Source organism: Diadema antillarum, unplaced genomic scaffold, assembly GCF_040938485.1.
Source record: "Diadema antillarum isolate AM-2024a unplaced genomic scaffold, OU_Dant_1.0 seq00000264_RagTag, whole genome shotgun sequence".
Classification (NCBI taxonomy): domain Eukaryota; kingdom Metazoa; phylum Echinodermata; class Echinoidea; order Diadematoida; family Diadematidae; genus Diadema; species Diadema antillarum.
Genome location: NW_027271302.1, coordinates 23390 through 51028, shown reverse-complemented (window position 1 = coordinate 51028; position 27639 = coordinate 23390). Strand labels below are relative to the sequence as shown.

The window sequence follows — 27639 nt, the reverse complement described above, 5'->3', positions numbered from 1 at the left end:
GCCTCATGAAAAGTTAATAGAAGAAAAAGGTCGCATAAAAACAAAAAAGAACAAGAACAAGAAAATAAAACTTTACATCCAACTGTGCATACTAACTTTGCAAAAAGTGACATATAATCAAATAATTTGTGTGCACTTTACGTTTCTGAATGCTGTATAGAAGACGTGACGAGAACCAGGATAAAGAAGACCTTGATGGCAGAAAAGGTGAGTAACATCTTTCAACACAACTCTGTGTAGACATAATGCTTCTCTCATTGTACTGAAATGATCATGATGATGGTGTCTCAAGAGATTGAATACCTGGAATCGTAAAATTCAGTGACTTGAATCAACTTTTGATGATGTGGTAAAACTCATAATCAACAAATCAGGATGATGTTGAAACTTCAAATAAGGATGAGGGAGACAGATGTTCTCGTCCAACAACTGAAATTTTACATTTCATTTATAACTACAATGTAACTCCCTTAATCTTCATTTAGAAATCTGATGAAACCTAGACATACAAAAGTGTATTCATAAAAGAGACTTTTCTGCATACGAATTTCCTATAAACCTATAGTGAACCTTATGCTCATGGATTATTCTTGCCCCCAAAAGCCCCAACGTCTTTCGAAAAAAAAATTGAAAGAGTAAAATAAATGAAATAGGAAAAAATCTTAGAAAATTGATTTGATAAAAATTACTCTACCAACTCATATGAAAATATTGCGATTTTGCAAATTCACCCAACACCCAATATGGAAAAGACCTATGACAAGGAAGGGAAGCACTTCTGCCCCTCATTTAAGCACCCTTTCAAAGTGAGTTACTTTAGTCTTGATGGTGACAATTCTCTAAAAGTAAAATGTGTTGGTCATCATCTCATTTGTAAATGAAAAGTTGACCAACCCAGTCTTCACTATAATTCCAATTAGTCCGAGTGTGGCATCACTTTTTCGAGGATAAAAATTCCCATCATGGATATATTTCTTTGGCAATACCCCCTTCAAAATGGCACAATCCAGTCTTTACTACACCCGTATGACAACAATGACAAGTTTGTGCAACAATATCTCTGACTTTTGATGTATTATCTGCTCTAAAATCAAACAAACAAACTTGATATCAGTTTCACAAGTGATGGATGAATACATTTAAAGATCCTGCTCTTACTTTTAATACTTGATTTTGCACTCTATTCTTGTTATCATGTGGATTGCCTTATAGCCATGAGTGATTTTTGTTGTTTTTGTTGTTGTTGTTGTTGTTGAGTACGTGTTTGATCCTATCAGCAGATATTTGGGAGCATTTCATTTGCATGAGCCTGACTTACAAAATTTCTTTGTGAATCTGTGTGGTAATGAGAGAATGTTGAAATCAACGAATATGTGTTTGATATATTTATTGTAAACGTTGGGAAAATATTTAGGAACAGTGATTTTTATTTCTTTATAGCTGCATGAACCTGGCAATCATTTTAGATACAAGAAAGTTGAATTGTACCTGTCACTTACTCTGATCCACTCCACAGAACAATGAAGAAATTATTTTATGATTTATTAACTCTTTTTACTCTGAATTTTATATCTGAATTCTTCAATCTTCAATTGTAATAAATATCCTGTGTCTGCAATTACTCCAATATGATGTCATGATGGTCTTTCTATTTCTGTTGTTTTCTTTTGTTTAACAAGCTATAAATCTCAGGTTATAGACCCCCTTGTAAAAATCTTGCTTCTAGCATTGTACTTTTAAAGTATTTTGTTTAGTAACATTTATTTTCATTTTATGTAGTAACATTTGTTTGATCGAATTCTTTGTTTGTTTTACTTGGTTCCCCCAGTTATAGTATTGTCTGAAAAATATCTCTATTTCATAGTTCCCCTAGTCTGATTTATCACGGGACCTGCAGCTGTACAAGCTTGCTTTTACATAGGCCCCATCAAATTTCTCGCATTATGACCAATATCAACTCTCATTTATACAGACCTTGTGTTAATATCAAGACAAACTTTTGTCCATTCCGATGAAGTTTCATCTAATTTATGGTCTGTATAATTTTAGTATTCATATATTCTATTGTGCTACATGTGAGAAATTTGAAAATAAGTTGAAACGAAATAAATGCATGGAGACAAATGACTTGAGATCATGTTAGACTTTGATCCACAACTGACTTTCTCAAACCTATGTGTTTATGTTTCCATCGTTTATTCTGATTAGTTAGGAAGTTGATGTAACATCACTATTGTGATGTGTATCCCTCTGTGTATTCAGTGCTCTTGTTGCTCTTATCTCTTCATTCATTATACAAATACAGATTCTATGGAGGAACAAAGCCCAAACGTTTTGTATGTAAATGCTGCAAGTGATGAGCCAGATGAGCATCTGTATGAAGGTGTAGAAGCTATTGCAGTCATTAAACGCACTGCAGTCATCTCTGACTCCAAACACAAAGCGTCTCCAAACCCCAAGCACTACTTCAACCACCAGAAGAATCAGAAGGATGGGGCTGGGGACAGAGAGACAGATGCATCGAAGGGGCTTGGCTCCCTCAGTGGGAGTGGTAGTCAGGACAACCTAGGGGTTGTCTACCAGGATGTTGCAGCTCCAAGTTCTATCCCCATCAGTGAGCTCCAGGCATATATTAAGAGCAAGAAGGCGGAGAAAGGAAATGGACTCATTAAGGAATATCATGTAAATATTATCACTGTGTGTGCCTATTTTCTAACCAATATACAATGTTCTTATATATTACCCTCCAGGTGAAGTTGTCATCTGCATACAGACTCATTTAAGAATCAGCCAAACTGTGAAGAGTTGTACGTACAATACAAATGATGAGTGCCTCTTTGTATGTTTATGTAATGATAATACAGTGTATAATATATATCTATCTATATATATAATAAATATATATATACATATATATATATATATATATATATATATATATATATTCTGTGGGAGAAGAAATGTATAGCTTTAAAGAATTATGAATTGCATAACTGTTTGCTTTGTTTCTCGTTGTTTAGATGCTAAAAGGCAGCCAGCTTCACCCATGGTATGTAGCATCAAAGGAACAGAACAAGTCCAAAAATCGCTTCAAGAACATCATAGCATGTGAGCCCGTCAAACAATTTCATGCCAATAAGATAGATATTATGGGTTTCATCTTTATACCATATGTCCCGAAAAGGGACCCTCCGCAAAGACAACTTTAAAAATTGTGAATCAATCCATATACAAATCCAGGATAGCAAACTATAACTTATTACCCATGCACATCTTACAAAAATCCCAATTCGATTTGCTTCAGTGGTCAAAAAGAAATAGGGATTTTTGTAGAGCAAGTCAGGAATCTTTTCCCTCCAAGTTCTGTCCATTGTATTAACACATTAATATGCAGTATTGAACTTGGAAGAATCAGACACATATCATGCTTTACAATGAACCACATGTCTCTTTGACCACTTAACCAAATTGAGTGGGGTTTTCAGCAAAATATAGGTAAGATGTTATATTTTTTTACTCCTAACTAGCATTTTCAGATAGTTTAACAATATATTGGAAGTCATCAATGCAAAAAGAAAGCATGAGCGTTTCTAGAAAGATGGGCCTTGGCCTAGGTTTAGCATGCGCATGTTTTAGATTCCCTTAGAGCTCATCTTCGAAAGGTTTGTTGTTATGAAGGTTCGTAATTATCCCGAAGTCTCGCTCTTCCAAGGATTCGTTATTCGGAATTAAAGGCTCGACGTTTCTCAAAGTTATTATTCCGAAATAAATATAAGGTTTGTGCTGATGGTCCATTAATTATAGCTCATCTTCGAAATGTTTGTTGTTATGAAGGTTCGTAATTATCCCGAAGTCTCGCTCTTCCAAGGATTCGTTATTCGGAATTAAAGGCTCGACGTTTCTCACAGTTATTATTCCGAAATAAAGATAAGGTTTGTGCTGATGGTCCATTAATTATTGATTATTAGTGATCCAATTTGCGTTGTAATGGAAAATGTTTCTTTTGATTTTCTTGGTCAATGGCACTCAGATATGACTTCATTATAACAAAAATTTTACTTTAACCATGTTCATTGTACGCAAAGCTTTTACCAAAGACTATAATTATGATAATTTTAGGACCTGAAATTTTACTTTGTCATAACAGTGTTAGTTGTAATGAGAGTGCACTGTAGGCGCTACTGTGTTTTGTAATGTACTTTTGTGTTAGGGATGCATAGATTGCAGACTATACATTGTGGACCTTAATGTATTAAGTTAAGTATCAGTTATTATAGGGACGATGGCTTATCTCATGAATATGTGACACCAATCACGAAATTACATTAGTTGTAGACTGATATTGACAGTATGCTCTTATGCAGGGATCGACAACAGCTGTGACCTATACAGGGCTGCTAAAAAAAATTTCGGGCCTGATGTCGAGCCTGTATTCCCAAACCTATCTTCTGCTTGTCCCATTGGCAACTAAGTTGAAAAAAAAATATTATGTTTCATTCTTTTTGGGTCACCTTTATTTCAAATCTAAAGATTGCAGGGGCCTGAATAGGCCACCATAACAAAAAAAAAAAAAAAAGAATGCTGCATGTTAGTACATGAAGATATTTTGATAATAGTGGGTTTTCTCTTTCACACTAGACACACATTTCACTGTAAGTGAAAAAGACTTTGAATGGTTACCTGTCTTACAAAATTATACATCTAATCCCAAGAAATTCTGCACATTTCAGAGAAGGTAGATTTTACATTCTTTGTTGCAACAGTGGCAGGCTGCAGTAGTGATGTCGTAGAACATTGGTGACTTGTTCAACAATACAAAAAAAAAAACCGTATGTTCTATAAAAACCTGTTATCTTGTGATTCTGGTTCTTGGGCAGACGATCATTCCAGAGTCGTTCTGGAGACTACTGATGGCGATCCTCACTCAGATTATTACAATGCTAACTATGTACATGTGAGTATCATTTCTATGACAAAATATTCTACGGAGACGTACATCATATGATTTTGTATCAAGCAGATCGACATTGGATAGTGTGTATTCTCCTGCAATAGGGGAATGTTTTGATATGTTATTTCAAAAATGAGCAACAAAGTCATACTTATCTGGAACTATCACTGCATGTATGTGGTTCTTTGGATCTTTTGGGAGATTTTGGTTTGGGGTCGTGAGGTTGAAGGTCAAGTGTCAAATTAAGGTTGATTATAATCTGAAAATTACACTACTCAGTCGTGAAATTACACTATTTTCTCCTTACAGATATGTACCTTAGAAATTACTTAATGTGCAGATTTGTATATAGGCCCATACTGCATAATAATTCTGTTGGAAAAACTTTATGCCATAGGGTTAAAGGTCAAAAGAAACTGCTGGCATCTCTTTTTTTAAATTATATTTAAAAGAATAGATTAAACTATTCTCATAAAATTTGGTACATACAAAAGTGAACCATATAAAACCATTGTCTCATACCGGTAAGACGTTCTGAAGACCTACAGGCTCTAAGGAAAATAATATAAAATTACATTTCTGGTTCCTGTTTAATTTATGAAATGAGTGATAATGAACAAAATACAGCGGATATTGATCTGATATCATTTCCCAAGATTCATAGTTTAAAGATATTTTACTCATTGTTTCAAGCAAACATTTGCATGCTTCCAAAAACAAAAGCAGTTTTTTTTTTCTCATTGACAGGCCAGTTAATTACAGAAAGATTTAATTTTTCTTTGAACAGAATTACAGAGGGGAAAAGGTGTTTATTGCATCACAAGGTAAGAAACTAAAAAAAAAAAAAATCTGTGGTATGCTGTTATGTAAATTGTTTGCTATTGCCATTTCGATTCTTATACTACTTCTATTATTATGAATTGAGTTGTATACATATGGAATTTGTATGACATGCCATGTTATGGAGTGGGTAATTGAAAAATAGGAATAGACATGAAAACTGCATCATATAATTTGTTCTTCCATAAATACACTCATTTTTGTTGGTGATTGCTATGCCCTGTAATTCATGTTCACAATTACAGTGTGGATGTAAATAGAAGTACGATAATCGTCTTTATCATAATCTTACCATGTTACGGGAATCATGCAATTTTAAAAGTGGCATTCCCCATCAACTGTGCTTAATATCACATTGAATATCTAACTGTTCTACATAGATTAAATTGTTTTAAAATCACAAACAACATCTTGTAATAAATAGTTCAAACTTTACTTCCTATAATTTTCATTACTGTAAAGTTTCCAATTACTTTGCCCTGTAGCACCAAACAAAGCATCACTGACTGATTTCTGGCGGATGATATGGCAGGAAAATGTTGAGACCATTGTCATGGTGACAAATTTGAGTGAGGATGGAAAGGTCGGTATCATTTTTGTTTTAAATGTTAATTAGACGACAAAATGTGTGTATTGTGTGAACATTGATTGTCACTATGCATTACAAAATTGACTACAGAACTGTAAAAAAAAACCTTGTAGATCAATTTATAGGCATTCATAACAGTTTACTAAAACTGTTACGCACTACTGTGCATCTGCAACAGAACTGCATAAACGTATTTTGTTGTAACGTTTTGTAAAACTTACTTTTTTTATGCCTCATTCATTCATTTTATTTCCACACGGTCACTTGTTTCAGCCGCAGGCTGTTCTTCAACGAGTTCGTGCATCTTAATAAAAACAGTTACATCACCTAATACAAAAACATCATAATACACAAAATCATACTGAAGAAGAGGAAGAAGAAGAGAAGAAAAACGCCTGAGCTTACAGGCTACATATCACATTCTCTACCTCCCACCCCCACCCCCCCCCCTCCCCCCGCTGACACAAATAAATCTACGCAGAATCTATACATGTTTGGAATTCTACATAATAATAAACAAACAAATATACACAAAACACATGATTCCAACCCTGAAAACAGTCTCGTTAATCCAAAAAAACAACAACTATATATTCAATTTAAATCTAATAAAAGACATTTCTTTCAAATTCCTAGGCAATCGAATCCATCGTTTAATTCCTCGAAATGAAAAACTCCGTTTCTTAATATTGGATTGTGGGTTAAATAACTCAAAGCATTTATACACATTTCTTAAACCATAATAATGTTCTTTAAAAACAAAATGTTTCAAAAATTCTCCCGGTATCATATTATATGCAATCTTATACATCATATACAAAATTTGCTTATTTCTTCTGTCAGAAAGTTTTTCAATGTTCACAATATCAAACAAATCCTGACTGGAAAACTCCAATCCGTCTTCCATATGGTCCTGAGAGCTCTGTTTTGCAGTTTCTGTAATTTAGCCAGTCTTCCTTTCCATGCATTTCCCCAAATAATACTACAATACTCAAATCTACTCTGTATGATAGTTTTTTGTTTTGTTTTGTTTTGTTTTGTTTTTTTTTTGCTAGATATGTGAAACTGTCATCTTACACCTTACATTGTCTCTAGACTTGTTAGGATCGGGAATCATGCATTACTGTAGAGACATACCAGTCACAATAGCAACATTTCTAGATGTGACTTGCTGGGAGCTCAGAACTCACCTTGTATGGTTTATTTGCAGTGTTAATGATAACTGATCTTGTATGGACTATTCTGCTTGATAACTGCTATGCTAAAGCTGTATCTACTGACTGTAAAGAAAGTACATGTATCTTTAAAAAAAAATTTTTTTTTCATGTAGGACCAATGTGAGCAATATTGGCCCATGGAGTCACTATCCATCAACATCGGAAAATTCTCCATTTTCTCGTACAAGGAACACACGTACTCTGATCGTGCCATCAGGGAATTGGTTGTGAAGCAGGTAATATATGCGCTCTTGTAGAGCAGATCTTTGCTTCGATTAAAGAGCAAGCTAGTTACGCCGCTTAAGAACTGAAAACAGATTTAAACAAAAGACATATAACAGGACAGAACCTTGGTTAGGAGTTGATTTGCTTCACAGGAGCTAGGCTAGTTTGGCAAACAAAAGACCCTTTATAGCAATTCCACCCTCTCCCTTTCCTCCCCTCCTCTCCCTTGAAAATATAGTGTGATAGAAATGTGGAAGTTTACCATGTTTTGATTTGAATTAAATAATGGCATAGAAATGGCAAGGGATAGATAACCAACAATTTTTCAGGATATGTTCAAAAGAAACCATTTGATTCATACCTATGACTAGAGTAAATATCATTTCATCTTTCATGTACTCACACAGTTTTCACTAAAGATATACTTAATGTTTAACAGGACCTTAACAGACGAGCAATTTGCCTCTCAAAATATCGTAGCGTACATCTTTTTATGCTTTCAAACATCAATTAGAATTACATTTATTGAAAAGCCATTCCAGTGTATTAGTATCAAAAAAATGTGTTTAACCTCCCAAAGGCTCAATTTACATTCAGATTACAATCTATCCTCCCCCACCTTCACCACATCTCAAGATGACATCCAAACTGTATGCACACTTTCATTCACTTATCTATTTATTTATTTATTTATTTATTCATTCATTCATTTATTTATCTATTTTATTTGTTTGTTTGTTTGTTTATTATTTATGCAGGGAAGAGATGGAGAGAAGAGAGCGGTAACCCAGTTCCACTACTTGTCCTGGCCTGACATGGGGGTTCCAGAGTACTACACCACTCTCCTTGACTTTGTTGAAGCTGTTCTCCATCACCATGCCACGATGTCTCCAGCTGATAGAACTAGACCAATGTTGGTACACTGCAGGTTAGTTTATATGTGCTCTATCCTCTTCACAGATCACTTTCATTCATCAGCAACCATCCCAGGCCGTCATTTAGATGATACCTCTTTTAAGAAAGAAGACAACAGTATGAATATGAGGGGAGGCTCATACCCTGAGAACAATTATTGGGTAAAAATACATTACTTCATAAAAAAGTGTAATTTTATCCTACGGTAGGTGTACAGGCATTGATTGCTGTGCAAACATCACAGACAGCCATTGCATCGCATTTGTGTGCGCAATAATGGCCATGAGTTATAGTTCAAACATTTAGTGTGCGGGTGTATCATGAAGAACGTTTTAGCGGTAATGCCCTTGCTTGTTATCAGGCTTGATTAAAGGTTTAATCATAATCACATTTGAACCCCTGTAACTTTTGGTGATGCTTCTTCCAATGTTCCGCCTTTTCCAGATTTTAATAAAGATAGCCAGCATGATTGATTACATTTCTTGTTCAGCTTTCTACCAATGTTTATTACTATAGATGGAGGTGCATCATAAGGTAAAACTTTAGACCCCTCATTGCTTTAGGCAATGCTGCTCCAATTTTTCGCCTTTATTGGGTCAAAGGCTGCATGTTCAATGTTTATTTCTTTGGTATGGAGTTCCATCATGGTATACTCTTGACGACGAAATCCAGTCCAAATATAAAGGTAATCTGATAAAAAGGAGTAGAACTTTACAAATTCAACTGTAAAAATTTGACTGGATGAAAAGTAAGGAAGTTACGAAATTGTGAAGTTTTGATAATTTCTCCAAAACAGCTCTTGTACAGTGTGTCTGAATATGCCATGTCATACCCTCACAATTTTCCATTGATTGTGTACAAAAAAAAAATGACGAAAATTCAGTGTTTGTGTTATTGAAGTCTGAAATATCACGTTATTCCTGGTTGAATAACGTCAATTCAATTTCAATTAAATTCAAATTTATTTCATATTTCCATTTTCTCAATGATGAGATTACAAAACTATTGACAATAAAACAAGAATACAAAATATATACAATCATGTCTTTTGATTGAAGAAGAGGAAGAAAAAAAAACATACTTGACACAAATGTACATGGTCATATCGTATGAAGATGTCACAAGTAAGTATAAGAAATATGATGGGGCCTACATAAAAGCGTTACAGCTTGTAAAACTGTAGGTTCCCCAGAACTTCAGAATAGTGATCTGTTACATAGATATATGAGGATTTGATCCTCGAGCATAATTGCGTTTGAATGAAAAACCGGAAATTTCAAAATCTTGTGTACATACTATATGGTGAGTTGTGAGGGAATGTCATGCTCACTTTGCCATTTGCATATTCATAATTATTGACTGTTCAGGAACCGTTTCCCCCAAAAATACGAAATTTCAAAATGTCATAACTTCCTTCTTTTTCGTCCGATTTTGATCAAGTTTATACCGTTGAACTCGAAATATTTTACTTTTTCTTATCAGACGAAATCATATTTGGACTGGAATTCCCCTTTAATCCCTGTAGTTTAATGACCTACGGGATACACTTCTAATGCATGGCAACAGACATTTCTTTCTTCTTTTTTTCTTCTTTACTTTTGTCAGGTAAAAAAATAGTATAAATCGTTTGTTTCAGTTTTTATACTTGTTCATCTGAGAATTGTGTTTTCTTATTTTTCATGATGTATTACTGGTGTAGACAGATTTACACTGTATTTCAGACATTATTTCAGAAATCTGGCATTTGCCGTATGATTCACAGATATCTCATGTCCTATAAATATACTAGCATAACTCTTCAGGTTATACTTGTATATTGTCATTCGAAATTCTTCACAAATTCTGACTGTTTTCCTATGTCTGGTTCAACAAGCTGAGTTTGCTGTTGCTGGACCACAGAATTGTCATTTGCTGCGTATGCTAATGGCTGAATAAGACTTTCTTTGCTTTTGGTTTCTCTTCCCCGCAGTGCTGGAGCAGGAAGAACAGGCACCTTCCTCACCCTCTATAACATGCTGTGTATGATGCAAGAGACTGGAGAGGCAGACATATTTGGATTCGTCAACCAGATGAGAGAAAACCGTATCGAAATGATACAAACACAGGCAAGAGATTGTGTCACGGAAAGATAATTTAGTGGACAAGCTTTCAAGCCTTCCTTGATATTCTATTCAGGCTGAATAGTTGTCCTAGAATAGAGGATTTTGATATAGTCTATTGAAATGGAACAAGAAAAACGTATGTGCGTCCTCTTTTATACTGTGTATTTTAACAGCTCGCTATACCAGACATTCACTTTTTCTTCTTTTCTTTTTTACAAAGTACACTAAGATGGCCTAATTGCCTAATAGTTTGTTTGATGAAGAATTAACTGAGACACTCCATTCCAGAGGGATTAGTATGATAATGGAATTGCTCACATTCTTGTCAGTTTTTACTATCTTGCCTTTCCAAGCAACTGATTCTTTTAAAGTTCCCTTACATTATTTTCTTGTTCTTTAGGTGTGTGAAGTTCTTGTCACAGGCTAGAGGGTGCCTAGATTATAATTGTTACAGCAGATTGCTTAAAATTTGGTCTGTATGTGCCACATGGCATATAGTGTAGTTTCCAATTAATAGTACAGGATTTCCTGCCCAATTTCATCAGATTTGTATTTGATTAAAGGAAAAGGCGTTCAAATTAAAGTAATTTTCGTCATTGATCTACTACCACGGTTCATTTCAATTTTTATTTTTGGTTATGAATTCATTTTCCTTTTAAAGTTTCATTTAATCTGTTAATCTTAATTGTTGTTGTTCTAAAGAAAGAATAGAAAGAGAGAAAAATTGGGGCCCTTCACACTTTAATCTTAATTGTACTTTATGTAGGCTCTACCGTTTTCTTTCCTGTCAACCTTTATTCCACTTTCAATTAGGGGATAAAGGGATGTAACATTAATTTTGCAGGGAATTTCTTGTATGTCCACGTCCATTCTTTATATTTAAATTTTGGATTCCATTCCTACATTCCCTGTGTCTGTATGACAAGATGTCACAATAAGCTTAAGAACCTGTTTCATCCAAGGGTTTCGCCAGTGATATAGTCTTGCTGGTTGTCAAATGCTTCGCTCACTATAGATCTGTCCATATTCGAGATATTCATGTATACTCTGCTCCAACAGCCGCGTAAGTCCTGCGTGAATAAAATGTATGTGTTTGAAAATGTACTAATGCAAGCTTTTAGCTATTATCAGGCAAAAATCCCATTTCGAGGCACATTGAGTTTGTATATTCAAACAGATGAGTAACTTCAAAGAATAAAGGCAACAAGGACAAACACTGCCCATTTGTTATAACTGTTCGCCTTATCGTGCATTTGAATTCCGTAACGTTCTTCACGGCTGAGCTGATGTAAATTTGAATGCGTTGCATGTGCATATTCAATTTTAACGCTCTTTTCGCACGTTTATTTGAAAAACTCATGAAATCACATGCTGATGAAATTAAATTGAATGAGCTAGTGGCCTTTTTGAATATTGATCTCGGTGATCATTCAAATTCATGCGAACTTGAATGATTGCATTGTTAATCGAATGCAAATCTGATGAAATTGGGCGGGAATACCTATATTGGGCGGGAATACCTATATGAGGTGATCTGCAGCACACCCGAAAATCTCCATTTTTTTTCATCACAGTTGTATTTATTCATTTGTTTGGTTAACAATTTCTGTATGAATTTCGTGATCTTATCATCTATGATAATATGTCATCAACATCATATTTTCAACTTTGCTTGGTCTTGCTCAGGAATACTGGTAGAAAGCATTCCCTTGTCAGAATGGTCATTGAACTATATCATCTGCTGGATGCCATTTTTGAAATCACATTTGTCAATCGTAATCTTCATAACCATACGACATGAATTTTGTTGATTAACTGTACATTAACTGTAAGCCATTCATCAAAATGCTGTCCAATCGTTGTCTGCGTGTGCTCCGCGATGCATGCACTCATGTGCTGCACTGTCAAAAGTTCAAATGCTCAAAATGACTTTTTGATTAATTATGGGTACATTTCATATAATTCTATGCATTTCAAAAATTTTTGTGCGATCTTCTGTACGGAGTGTGAAGGCAAAGTGAAACTGTTTTATGCTTGATTTTGATTCCTGATATAAACTTTTTGTGGTATTAAAAAATCAATATGTTGACGCTAAGACAGGTTTCCTTCGCCATGTTGTCTTTATTCATCGTTTTCATGTCATCAAAGTGATATTTTAAGATTCAAAATTCAAAACTTCTGTTATTTGCGTTCTTTTTATAATCTATCAGGAAGGTAGGTTTATTCTTTATGATTCCACCAACACATTCTACTATATAACTCAGTCAGATCACTGTTTATTCCTTTGATTTTAAAAGCATCAAATCAACATTTCTTTCCATTTCATTATCTGATTATTGTGTAATATTATTTTTGTTTGAATATACTCATTGTATGTCTTACTGTTCTTGAAAAATAAAAGGAAATGTGAAAATTATAGTTTATTTATAGAAAACTCTGATTTAAATCTGAATTTAAACTCAAATGAAAAGAAAAATCTCTTACTATTACTAGCCCACTACATTTGATGTCCTCACTGTACAGGAACAGTATGTCTTCATCTACAATTCTCTTCTTGAGATCTACTCGTCGGGCCAGACCAACAATATTCCTGTGTCACAGTTCAAGAAGAAGCTAGAAACTCTCCACAGGATGGACCCAAAGACAAAGAAAACTAATATTCAGTTAGAATACGAGGTGAGAAAAGTTAAACACCAATGCCAAGGTAAGACTTGTGTTAATGACTTTAAGAATAAGAGGAAAAAGTTCTGTTTTGTTTTGGGGGAATAACGAAAACAAATAAAAAAGCAGAGAAAAGTATTCCTGCGAGATCTTCTTTAAAGCAAATTATTGTGGTGGCATGTTGCATGAACTTCATGTACGAAGCTTAGCTGACTTGTGAAAGCCATGTTTTGTCCAAGTGATGCCATGTTGAAATAATGCATTACCTTTCTACAAAGTACAATGTCGAAAAAGCCCTTTGAATCTGACAGAGTGTTTTATCCTTTCAGTTGCTTGACATACTAGCACCGGTTCCTTCTAGCAGCGCTTTCAAGGGAGGAAAGATGCCTCAAAACAAGAACAAGAACAGATTCCATGACATCTTGCCATGTGAGTCAAGGCAACTCGAATGAAGGAACTTGCCTTTTAAAGTTCTAAGGAAAATACTTGAAAACAAATCTGCACTTACATTTCTGTCTTGCTGGAAACGAAAGAGAAATCCCTCTGAAGAGATAATGTCAACAAGAAACCTATGAATGCATAATTCGCATTAGCAAATCAAATAAAAAGTGTTTATCTTTCCTTTTTTCAGCACTGTCTCATCCTTGTTTTCTTGTAACCTTACAATTTAACTGTTCTCGTTTGATCATGCACAAATTTGAAACGTTATACGGCACTTATCAGGGTAAATTCTGCTTCGTGTAGTAAAGAAGATATGACATCCTTTCTTTGTTCAAATTATGTGTAATTATGATTGCTGATTTCTGATTGTTATCTGCCTTTTTTGCCCATTAAGTGGAGACAAAGAGACCCTGCCTTGTCTCAAAAGGACTCACAGATTCCACTGATTACATCAATGCATCATTTATGAATGTGAGTATCAAGTAAATCATCTGGCCAATGAGTTTATTCAAGGATTATAGGTTCCCATCACAGAACTAGGAAACAAGATGGATGTTATAGAGGAATGTGTATTTCAAGACTTGTTTACCTGTCTGCCCTTGTTTGCATGTAAGAAAATATGTTTTGTCAGCTAAAAAGGTGGTTTATTCAATGATTTTCATTGCCCAGTGGTGAAGCCATCCGTATTTTTTTCCAAAGCTAAATTTGGGGTTTTAAAAGTCCATGACAAGTACTGTGATAAGATTGCCAGATCAGCCTACATTGATACACTCATCAACAATCCATTTATGATTGTGTCAGACTGTCAAAGTTAAATGCTGATTACTCTGAAATGTTCTGGATTAGTTTAATGCTAATTTCACATACAGTGTAGGCCCTACATCATGTGTTGAAAATAAAGAAAACCAATTCATGACAGAAAAGTTTCACAAATCTGTCAATTAACACACAACTTTATATGCTTAATTTGATGCTTCAAAATAGCAATTTCGATCAAAAAGGTGACCTTATCTAAATCACAAGAATCTATCAATCACTGGAGTTGATATGTGTATGATTAATCAAGGTGATTGAATCAAGCGCGCCGGAACACTTTGGGTTTGGGGGGCAAAATCTCGACGGGGGCACATTATGTGACGGTGTGAAATCCTCGGCGAGGGAGCGAAGCGACTGAGCGGGTGAAGGTGGGGGGGGGGGGGGGGGGTACCCCCCTCCCAGGGTAGGGACTTTTTGTAAGATCAGAGTACAAATGTCGCGTTTATAGAACATCTAAAACAAATTTCTAGGAAATTATCATAGTGAATAATTAGTGTGAAGGACTATGATTATAACATACTGGGGTACATTATGTGACTTTGTAGTTGTAAGTTTTTCACCCCCTTTACTTCCCCTCTTTCCCCCTTTTCCCTCAGAGGTACCCACATGTTACAAGCATAGTCTTTTGAGTGGGTACCTCCACTTTTTTTCACAGAGTGTATAAATGTTTCTTTTTGTACTAAACATAAAGACATGAACATGTTGTTATCCCTGTCTGATTATGTATATTATCAAAGACTCGCATGCCAAATGTATCATATTGTTTTTTGTACATTCTGTTGGAAAAAGAGTGAAAATAAAGTTTGAATTTGAATTTGAATTTGAATTTGACGGTGTGAGATCCTCGGCGAGAAAGCGAAGCGACAGACGGGGGGGGGGGAGGGTGTGGGATGGGAGATACCCCCCTCCCACGGTAGGGACTTTTTGTAAAACAGAGTACAAAAGTCGCGTTTATAGAGCATTTAAAACAAATTTCTTGGAAATTAAACATAGTGAAAAATTAGTGCGAAGGACAATGATTATGATCATAAACTTATGAAAACTGTTCATTTTACTATATGTACGGGCAGAGCGACCGAACCACTTTCACCTTGCCACTCATCTGAAATGTATTCATTAAAAGCTTAAACGTGATCGCATTGTTCAAGAGTTAAAAATTATTCTTATATTGCTAAAAAGCATAGAAGAAAGGGAAAATGTAAGGTTTACTAAAGGTATGTTTCAGGGGGCACACTCTAGGACGCGAGGCTACCATCTATACACTAAAGTTACTTAAGTAAATATTAGTGTATAGATATTATAATGTATATCAATAATGTATTATCGTTTTTGCCCCGATAGGGGCGACAATTTCGCATTTTCTGTTCTGAAATTGACAACTTTTAGACAAGAAAAGTGCCTATATTGTTAATTTTGGTCTGAAATAATTGATTAATTATTTGTTACATATTGGGGGGGGGGGGGGGCAAGTGCCCATCCTGCCCCCCCCCCCCCCCCCCCCCCCGCTTCCGGCGCCCTTGTGATTGATACTGCAAAAGCAACCTGTATGACTCTTTTGAAGATTTTGTGATGCATGGGCACAGTTATACAGAGAATATGATATGATAGTGCCCTTCTTTTCTTAACCCTAACTAGCCGGGCTGATTTTGAGGTAGATGATAGAGTCGGTCAGATCTCGGTCGTCGACCGCGCGATCGCGACGAAAATCGGCGCACACATTGCCTATGACGTAATCTAAAGTACCATAAAGTTTTTAAAAAAAATTGTCTTTATGCTAAATTATGCTAGTTTATGCGTAACCATGCAGGAAATCAGACAATTTGGAATAAATCACTAAATAAAAGTCAAAACGTTTTTTTTTTTTTTTGCGTAAATATTCTTTTTAGTGTCCTTAGCAAATGTAAGTGAAAAAATTATATTTCATTGTTTTTTAAAATTCTTATGTATTTCTTTGTTTTTCGACTTTATGTTTTCCATTGTTTTTCGATGAAATTTGTCCGTGACATTGTTCCGAACAAGAAAATATGTTATTAATTGATTTTATGAAATTTGCCTGTAAGCACAGTTTGCATTGAAATTGTACACGAATTTACGTTTTTGAGCAAATTTTGGTCTGACATGAACGTACATTTTAATGCGCAACTTCGGAACCGCGCAGAAAAAAGTCATGAAACGTCGCGGCGATAGATTTTCGCGATAGCGATACATCGCGGGGAACGCCGAGCCCCCCCCCCCCCCCCCCCGGCCTAGTTAGGGTTAATACAAAAGACATAAGTGTAACACACACAACACCAAACTAATAGGAATCTTCTGAAATAGGTTTGTATGAAACTTATTCTAAGACCAGCTCCCGGCAGAATCTCTCATGCAACACAAAAGTATTTCTACCATCAGTGGTTTTGCTTGTACCGTCATGGTAATTTGTTATACAAATACAGCTTGACTATACTGCCTCTACCAGTACATCTGTTACTTTTTTCAGTTTAAATTCCCACTGTGGTACTTCGCTTTATTCTCTTCCCTTGATGTTGAGCAGGCGTCTTCATGAATCCAGTTGGATAAAATCATGTCCGGGTGTCTTCTGCGCATTCATCCATTGCAGATGTGGATATGGCAATAAAACTTATTAAAGTTACATGTATTTTACATTCAGTGTGTGTCAATTGGGATTTCTGGAATGCTTCAAAAAAGCAGGCAGAGATTAAAAGCAAACTTCTCCTCCTAGCACTGAAATGTCATTCCTACCCTCAATCATAATGCTTCTAGTATTACTGCTGTCACATCTGCTACTTCGAGTTCTGTTGGCAGTACCTTCACAATACAAGTTTACCTTTTATCATTGTAACTACTACATTGCTTCCTCTATAACAAGTCTGCTTGCGGCTTTTTTTTTTTTTTTAGACTTTCACACACAAAGATGTCTTTGTAGCTACCCAGGCTCCCTTGCCCAATACAGTAGTGGACATGTGGCGACTTGTCTTTGACCTGAAGTGTCCTGTCATTGTCATGCTCAATGAGCTTGACCCAACCGATGAGGTAAGTGGTTACAATGGCATCAAAGAGCATACCACATGGTACATCTTGATTATTGCAAACACTTAGTGACAAACAGGGACCTACATATCCTTTCTTATAAACTTTCAACCGCAATTTCTCAATAAAAAAATGTTTGTTTCAGTTCTGTTTTAGATTTGATTGAGCAGTCATAATTGCATATGATTTTTTGTTTTGTGATGGTGGTATTTTTTCTTCTATTTATTTATCTATTCATTTATTTATTTTTTTTTGGGGGAGCCATCAAAGTTAGTGTCTTCCCAGCAACATAAAGGCAAGTTGTACAGAAAGGAGGATAAAACTAGCAAGTTTCTACCCTGCAGTTATCTTTGTGTTTGCTTCAAGGCGTGAGAAAGCTTAGGGTTTTTTAGTCAAGCTTTTCACTGCATATGCCATAAGACGTAAACGAAAAGGACACTAAACCATTAATGATGTTGCACAATAGTCTTCAGTATCTGTACAATTGTTGTTATATTAAAAGGGAGCATGGTAATTTTGTCACTACAAACAAACATTGCTCATAATTTGACAAATACAATTCCATCATGTCCATGGAGGAAACAAACAATTTTGAATACTAACACGAATGTAAACAGGTAAAGACAGAAAAATCTCCCAGTATCACTTCCAGGCTCATAACCGAATCTGGTGAGTCCTTGATAATGTCTATGACAATTTGATATTCTCTTACATAGTTATATTGCAACTTGCTAAAGCAAGTGAGGCTGCCCTGAACTGGATCCGCAACTGAGATAATATAGGTTTTCCCGGTCAGTTTCATACTTTCATACAGTTTCAACTATTAATTGGGTGTACCTCAAGGGTCAATTCTTGGTCCCCTTTTATTTTCAATTTATGTCAACAGTCTACCCGAGTGTACTTCAGAAGGTGTTATAGATATGTACGCTGACGATACGACCCTCACTGTCAGTGCTAATGACGCAACAGTTTTAGAAGAAAAGATAACTGTTGCACTAGATAAAGTAAAGGGGTGGATTAAGAACAATCGGCTCGTCCTTAACACTGACAAAACTTCTGTCATGATTATCGGCTCCCGTGCTAATCTCGGGAAAATTGAAAATTTCAGTATTTCATTAAATGGTAGTCGGATTAAAAGAGTTCAGTTCACGAAATGTTTAGGTGTTTTAATAGATGAAGAACTGAAATGGTTCAAACAAACGTACCCAAAAAAAGTGTCTGCATAATAAAGAGAGCGAAGGCCTTTTTGCCCCAACAATCCCTAAAATTACTTCATAATAGTCTAGTGTTGCCACAATTTGATTACTGTTCTGTTGTTTGGTCAAACAGATTTCAATCCCATACAACTAAGCTAGAAAAATTTCAAAAGAGGGCAGCAAGAATAATTTTGGACAAAACATATCAAAACATTCAAAAGTCTTAAATGGATGACACTAGACAAACGTTTTGATTTTAGCCGCGTTATGATGATATATAAATGCATCCATAACTTAGCACCATCGTACCTCCAGGTGCACTTAGTTAAGCCTATTAATGTACATGAACATCATACAAGGCTAATAGACAGTGGAAATCTACGTGTGCCAAGATTTCGCTCTGATTGTCACAAGTGCAGCCCAATCGTATCCTCTGTACTTGAATGGAACAGGCTAGATCATTCAATTAGATTAGCTTCTTCCATATATTCATTTAAGAGATTGTTTAAGCAAAGTTGCTATTTGTAAGTAACACACGAAATTCATTCTGGGCTTTATCATTCCTGTATAATAGCGTTTTAATTATTTCGGCATTCTGGTGAACTCTTGCTGTGGCATGAACTTTTTTTATGTTTGCAATGTACAGTATGCTGGTATGTATCTACACTGCATTATGTCATCTTCTGTATATAGGCCTACGTTTTGCTATTTAATGTACATAATAGATTATGTTCATCAATATTATTCAGGGCTCCATGGAAGACCACTATTTATTGGTGAATGGACTACCCTGACAAAAGATTAGAAATAAATAAATAAATAAATACTTTTGTCATTCCAAGTCATGAATGTGCATTCAAATTCACACAGCGCACGCACGCGAAAATATTCGGGCATTCAAATTCAGAATGCAAGCGGTCAATTTCATTTATAGGAACTCTTTTTTCGTTTCCGTCAAATCAAATTCACATACGGCATTCAATTTCCAAATGCGAGCACTGCAATTCCTACTCGTGCATTCAATTCACGCGATAGTCCCGATGATCTTGTTTTGGGCGTTCAGTTTCATTTTAAGATGATCAATTTCTTACTTCGTGCAATCAATTTCATGAAGGAAATGGAATAGACCTTTGAAGAAGGGTTAATGAGTGTGAGGATGGGGAGAAAGGGGCGAAAGTAACTTATATCAGCACACTGGTATACATCACTCCCAAAGGCTTATTATTCTTATAAATACACTGCAAAAAGTTGGGTGTTCATTGTGAAACACCGAGCTTTTTTGGTGTTAAATTACCACCTCCGGGTGTCACTTCAAAATATAAAACTTTCTTTTTTTAGACAGGTAATTAGATGTTCTTCTTGTTGATTTTGAATTTCACAAAGATGAACAAGAACTTTCCGATAAAGTACTTGATTTAAAAAAAAAAAAATGTAAACCCTTTACCACCACAGTAACACCAGTTGGTGTGGTCTCCTGTTGACACTGGGCAGATGTTATACCATTGACATTAACACAAGCAATATCAAATCAACACCATGTAGTGTCATTGTTAAATGAACACCAGCGCAGTGTCAAAAATATTACCAGCTACAGTGTCAAATCAACACCACGAAGTTACAGACGAACACTTTTCAACACAATCGCAACATAATTTCTACACTTGTCGGTGTCCTCTATCGACACCTGATCAGTGTTAGACGTAACACCCATGGTATTAAATGTAACACCAATATTTTTGCAGTGTATATGTTTAAAGGTAATGTATTGTTTATTAAAACATATTTTGAAAAATGGGGTTATAATGGGGTAAAGATGCCACAGAAATGGGCGAAAGTTTCTTATAAAACACGCAAAGAGATGTACACAACCCAGGCTGATAGGCCTATGCATTCAATTATGTTTCATGTTTTTGAATTGTTTTCTGTTCATATTTTCCCGGTTTTTTTTATTTCAAGACATTTTCAATCATAAGGTCCAAATAGTAGTGCACGAATACACACTAAAAGAGGACAACGCTCCAACAGGAACTAAACAATGCGTCAATTTAAAGGCAAGCTGACACACAATGATCTCACAAAGTCCCGCAAAAGTAATAGTTAACAAATAAGATATGAATAAACAACAAACAAGACATAAAGGCCTACGATGTTCGTGGTTTCTGTTTCCATGTAGTGGAAATTGTTTTTTTAGAAGGTGTCAATCAACTTCCCCTATATTCTCGCTTGCATACAGTGCCTGCCGTGCTTGTATATGGCTGCCATTTTACCCTCGTCATGCCCGTTAAGTTCAAATTTATAGAATGAACAGGAGGGCCTATACGGCAACATAAAATTGTCCTCATCATGAACCCCAATCAATTCAAAGCTATGTGAAAAAGACAAGCATACACCCCCCCCCCCCATGCTAACTAAATGCAAGACATTTTAAATTGAGTGCACTTTTTTTGGAACATGGTTGATTTTTACGAATTTGAATGACAACTTGAATAACAAAATTATGAAATTGAAAACCTATACAACACGTAACCGTGTCGGAGTCAAACATAACACCCAGATTGCGACATGATATTGACAGAGGAATATTGTCACCTACGATGGAAATAGAATCGATCAAAAAAGAATAAATTTACACTTGCTATGGTTAAGAAGCAACGAGTTAGACCTCATCCAACGTTTAAGACCCTCCTGAAGACACATTTAATGAAGACAATATAATTTGAATTTCCAATGATCTCGTGTTTCTCTATGTTACCTTTTTTTTTCTATTTTTGTGTGTATTATATTAAGTAATGTAAATTATTGTAGAGTTTGTAGTTATGTTGAATGATATGCAAGATTATGTTTCGATATGATTATCATATGTGTAAGGCGCTTAGAAACCATGTATTAAGCGCGGTAAAAATGCTAATTATTATTATTATTATTATTATTATCCAATGATGCAATTATCTGGATATCAACCTATAAAGCTATAACCACCACCTCGTGCTGCTGCATCAAACATACAGCAGAAGAAGAAGATTAACGATTAACCACGACATTCTTCTTTATAAACTTAATCATTATGGTATACGTGGGAAGGCCTTGGAGTGGTTCAGAAGCTATTTGAAAGACAGAAAACAATTTGTTTGTATAAACAATGAAAAATCTTCTTTGCGCTCAGTTGATTGTGGAGTTCCACAAGGAAGTATACTAGGGCCGTTACTTTTTATTATCTACATCAATGATTTTCCAAAATCTTCAAATGTTCTTTCTTTTATATTATTTGCAGATGATTCTAATCTTTTCTTTTCTCATTCAAATCCTCATACATTAGTTGATGTCATGAATATAGAATTGAACAAGATAATGCAATGGCTAAGAGCAAATAGATTATCGCTTAATTTGCAGAAAACAAATGTGATGTTGTTTAGCAATACCCTTGATAAATTGCCACATGATATAATTTTTGAAAATGAAGTGATAAAACAGGTTTATTCTGTTAGATTTCTTGGTGTAACTGTAGACAGTAAGCTTTCTTGGAAACAGCATATAGATTGTATATGCCGCACTATTTCCAGTAACATATAGGTGTAATTAATAAAGTAAAGTTTTGTTTTTCTGTTAAAAAGTTGCTAATGTTATATTCAACGTTAATTTTACCTTATTTAATGTATGGAATTATAGTATGGGGAAATACACATTCAACTTATTTAGATAGATTATTTTTGTTACAAAAAAAAGCACTTCGAGTAATATGTAATACCTCCAAATATTCCCATACTGACGGATTATTTGTGGAGAATAAGGTTTTAAAAGTAAGGGATTTGTATTATCATTATACCTTGGTCAATTTATGTACAGTTTGTATAATAAGTCACTTCCTTCAGTTTTTGAAAATATGTTTAATAAGAATAAAAATATTCATAAATACCCACTCGTCAAACAGATGAATATCATTTGCCCCTTACCCGAACTCTATTTACAAAATCCACGTTTATCTACAGTGGCCCAAAATTTTGGAATTCCCTTGAGAAAAATATAAAAGATTCCATTAGTTTGAAATCATTCTCTAGTAATTTAAAGAAATATTTGATTAGCTCATATGTACCCCATGATTAGTTTGACTGTTTGGAATTGTTGTTCTTTTTTCTTCACCCTGTATCGAGAATGTTGACCTGCCCTTCGCTCTCTCTACTCCCCCTCTCCCCCTCCCGCCCTCTCTTTCCCTACTCTCTTCTGTGTGTGTACAATGTATGTGGATGCATACATGTGTGTGTACGTGCGTGTGTGTGCGTATGTGTATGTGGGTACGTGTGTGCGCTTGTGTGTATGTGTGTGTGTATGTGTGTGTGTATGTGTATGTGTATGTCTATGTCTATGTCTATGTGTATGTGTATACATGTGAAAGCGTATACACTGTACTTCATGTAACCATCCGATTTGATTGAATGAAAACTGTATACTTTTAATGATTAGCTTGTACGGTACATGTATCGTCGTATTGTGTTATAAAGTCATATATAATTAATGTATTGTAGTAATGTAACGTAAGTGAGGGGACTGCAATCTACAAGTTCGCTTTTTAGCAGCCCCTCAATTTCCATTTCCATGAAGTTCTTTTAAGAACCAATATGTATTATTATGTTCCAATATATGTAATCATGTCAAAGTGTATTACCTGTGTTTGATTGGAAATGAAAATTAAAAAAAAACATGCATGTGAACATGCATGTGTGAAATGAATGAAATTCTCTTATACAGACTTGATTTCCTTGGGAAATGGGTTAAAATAACCCACCTGTCTGTAACTCTCTTTTCTCCCCCAGACGTGTGCTCAGTACTGGCCTAATGAGGGCACTCTTCAGTTGGGGTCTCTGAATGTTGAACGAGTGGGATCTTCAAGTGCACCTTTCTTTGACTCTGATACCTTTACTGTCTCAAGCAAGGGAGAGGTTTGTGTAAAATTGGTCAGCATACACACCAGAGTTCACTGTTACTTTCTCTTTTCTAATGTGATGAGCCGTGTAATGCAATTCTAAACTGTGGGGAAAACAAAATGTGTGTGCATGTGTGTGTGTGTGTGTGTGTGTGTGTGTGTGTGTGTGTGTGTGTGTGTGTGTGTTTGATATTCTATATATCATTAGAAATTTGTCAGTGTCATAAACAGATGAAGCTATGAAGTCACTGATGCACGAGCTTAGTGTGTGAGTGTGTAAGTGAATTAAGACATAATTATACTGATGAATCGAGAGATTGGATTTAAAAAATACATGTCCCTTGATAATCTAATAACATGGAAGATGACAGTCTGTTGTTGCACTTTGCATGAAAGTATGAAGAGGTTTAATGACAGACGTGAATTATCCAGCCCTCATACCAGCACACGAAGTCAAAACTACTCACTGTCTACAAGGGGAATAAAGTGATTTTATAAAGTAATTGGCAAGGCTAGCATCTTATTATCTTCTAAGACTACTATAATACACAATAAAAGGAAAGTTAATAGTGTTGATCAATATGATTTTTAAAAAAAATCATTTACAGCAATGTCAGTTTAGATTGTTAAGATGGGGGTAGTATGTTAAAGTTTAACCCTAAGCTAATAGTAAGGATTTCTCTAAAGTAGTATTGCCATCCTTTGATTGTCACAACCAGAGTGTGACTGTGACCCAATTCAGACTGTTTGGATGGAGTGCTGCAAGCAACAAGCTACGATCTCCAGTGTCACTCATCCACCTTGTGAAGGCAGTACAGAAGGCGGTCAAGACTGCCCACACCTCGGGTCCAGTTATCGTCCACTGCATGTGAGTTTTATCTTTAGTCTATTAACCCGTTCCATAAGAGAACCTGGTGGCTTGTGTACTAAGTCTATGTGGATTTCAGAATTCAGTACCTGGGGCGGGTTAAACTTTTGACAGCTCCCATATTATGCCCAATGGTTGCCTCTTAGTCGTAATGGGATGGCCCCCATGTTTGACCAGCCACGAAACATTGGTTTGGATGTGTGTGTTTTTAGTAAGCAACTAGCTATAGAATATCTGGAAAAAAAAAACTACTGTAGGGCCTATATGCTGTAAGGCATAACATTAACATGTGTAATGTATGCCCTATAGTCATAAATTCATAATTATTTTTATGGTCGGCCATTCACAAAAGTTTCGTTCCGCAAGAAGGCCATCAACTCCAATTCACGATTGTTTCATGAAACAGTTGTTTCTGGTTTAAAGTACCCTGCATAGGTAGGATATTTGAAATGACCCTCTGTCATACAAAGATGTAGTTGAAGCCAAATTTGAAATGTTATTCAGGGTGCAGAGAATACAGCACACCGGTATCCATTCATTTAATTAAGAACCTATGCTAGAAAGATTCAGCACGGGGGATAAGAACTTTTTAATATTTATTAAAATAAGAAGGATAACACAACTTTCCTGCTCCCCCCCCCCTCCCCTTACTGTAGGCTATACACAGGTATTTTGAGCAATGTAGTTGATTTCTAATGAGATTGTATGGATTTAAGTCGTGTGGCTCATTCTGCTGACTTCACAATCAGATGGGAAGAGTTCAAGCAGCCACTTCCCGTATCCACATGTATTCCTTTGGATTCAATTTATGAAATTCACGTAACTTTGTCTGCCTCTCTGATATGAGCAAACATAACTAATAAAAGAGAATGTCCATCACTCTAATCTTATTGGGTAAAAACAAAAATACATAGGCCCACATTTATCAACTGCTCGTATTTTACATGAACTGCAAACATGGTAATGGTTTTGCGAGGTTTTGACCTTTCATCCTTGACAGAAATGGGATCGGTCGAAGTGGAGTGTTCTGTGCTTTGTGGTCTGTGATTGACAAATGCCAGAGAGATAGTGCAGTAGACATCTTCCATGCAGTGCAGGTACTGCGTACCAACAGACCAAACATGGTGGAATCACTCGTAAGTGTCTTTTAAGAGATGCGTGTACATAATACTGTTTATACTGTGAACAGGTGAATAATTATGACATTCTCCATTATAGGTGTCACATGTGTCGTATGGCAAGTAATATTCTTGCGCTTGTAGAACTGTGGTGGTTTGGAAGGTCTCCCTTCAGCATAAATGTATTCTAGCAATTCAAGTACATGCACTGACTTCTTTTCGAATAATATTTGCAATTTTGTTTTTATTCTGGCAGGGTATAGCATGCCAAGCACAGACTGAGGGTAATTCACACAGGCCATTAGTGTGTGAAAGTGATATTTAGCATACTACGAAACTGTGATGATAATTATATATAAAACTTATGAGATCCAATCTGCCATTTTAATCACCATTTACTGGCTTAAAGAAATGCAAAACATGAGCAAATGAAAACTATATAGAAAAGAAGCTGTAGATTTAGTGGTATGAAAATGTTAACCTTCTTTTCATTCACCATATCAATGGCGCCTATTTCATTTTCGCGTAACATATCTCTTTCCTTGAAATATGGTTAAGCATGTGAGTTTATTCCATTGTGTTTTTATGGGGGATTTTATGTGTGTTTTGTCTTTTTTTTATTATTATGAACTGAAATGATATAGTTCATGTGCTTGAACATGACATTGCCAATCCAATTATTTCTGTCTTAGAGCACGAGAACGTGGCAGTCAAGAAATAATTGAAGAGATTGCAGGAGTTGTAAAGCCAAAATAATATGCTTTTCAGCTCTGAAATAGTCCAAGCATTTCAATTGCTCTCAAGAATCTCCTTTATCCCTCGTACACAAAGAACTTCCATGTTGCCTAGGTACAGCAATTTCATGCTTGCCATTGTGTGAAAGTATTTAGTCTTATGTACATGTTTCTTTCAATATCATATAATCTGCAGGATCAGTACAAATTGTGCTATGATGCCATGAGCAGATATCTACAGCAGGAGAAGGCATACCTGGTGTACATGAACGTGGGTACTTCTTGAAAAGGGGAGTGAGGAAATCCAGTCAAACATGACAAGTCATAATACTATAAATCATGTATGAATGCATTCTTTATGATATACTTGACATTGTGTCTCTTGCTATGCAGAAATATTGTTCCAGGGATGAATTGATGGTGTAGAATTAACATTTTAAAAAAATGAAATTATAAAGAATGATATGCAGGAATGATCAAGTAGTAATTTTCGACATGTACAGAGGAATCAGTACTTAGTGATTTTACTCAATATATGTGTTTACGTGTCATGTGTGTATATTGTATGTATGTGTGTGTAGCTTTAAGCAAAGAACATTTATTTCTCTATGAATAGACTGCAACTTTTCATGTACTGTATGGAGAGGTGCTAATAGCATACATTTATCACAATTAACATAAAAGTGTGTTTGTATTATTAGACATGGGTTGGTAAGTGTTATTTAGCCAGCGTTGAACATGAAGTGTCCTAGCAGCAACCAAGAGGAGATCACGTTTAGCTTTAGTATAGTTTTGATAATCGAGAGGAAGTATTTTCTTTGGTCATAAAGCATTCCTTCCACCCCAGTACTTGGCCTCAGTAGAATGATGTCCATTAATTCATAGCTAGCAACCATTCATGGTGTTCTCAACAGACCATACTTGCATGACTCTGATATCCTCTACTCATGGAAACCTGTTTGGTTCTCAACTATAGTCACCAATCTATGTACTCATAGCACTAGTGTCAATAATA

At 35.5% G+C, this 27639-nt stretch overlaps 1 pseudogene; it reads left to right on the top strand.

Moving 5' to 3' along the window:
* LOC139729792 (receptor-type tyrosine-protein phosphatase T-like) overlaps positions 1–26910 on the top strand; it is a 63742-nt pseudogene extending 36832 nt beyond the window's left edge.
* The last annotated feature ends 729 nt before the right edge of the window (positions 26911–27639 follow it).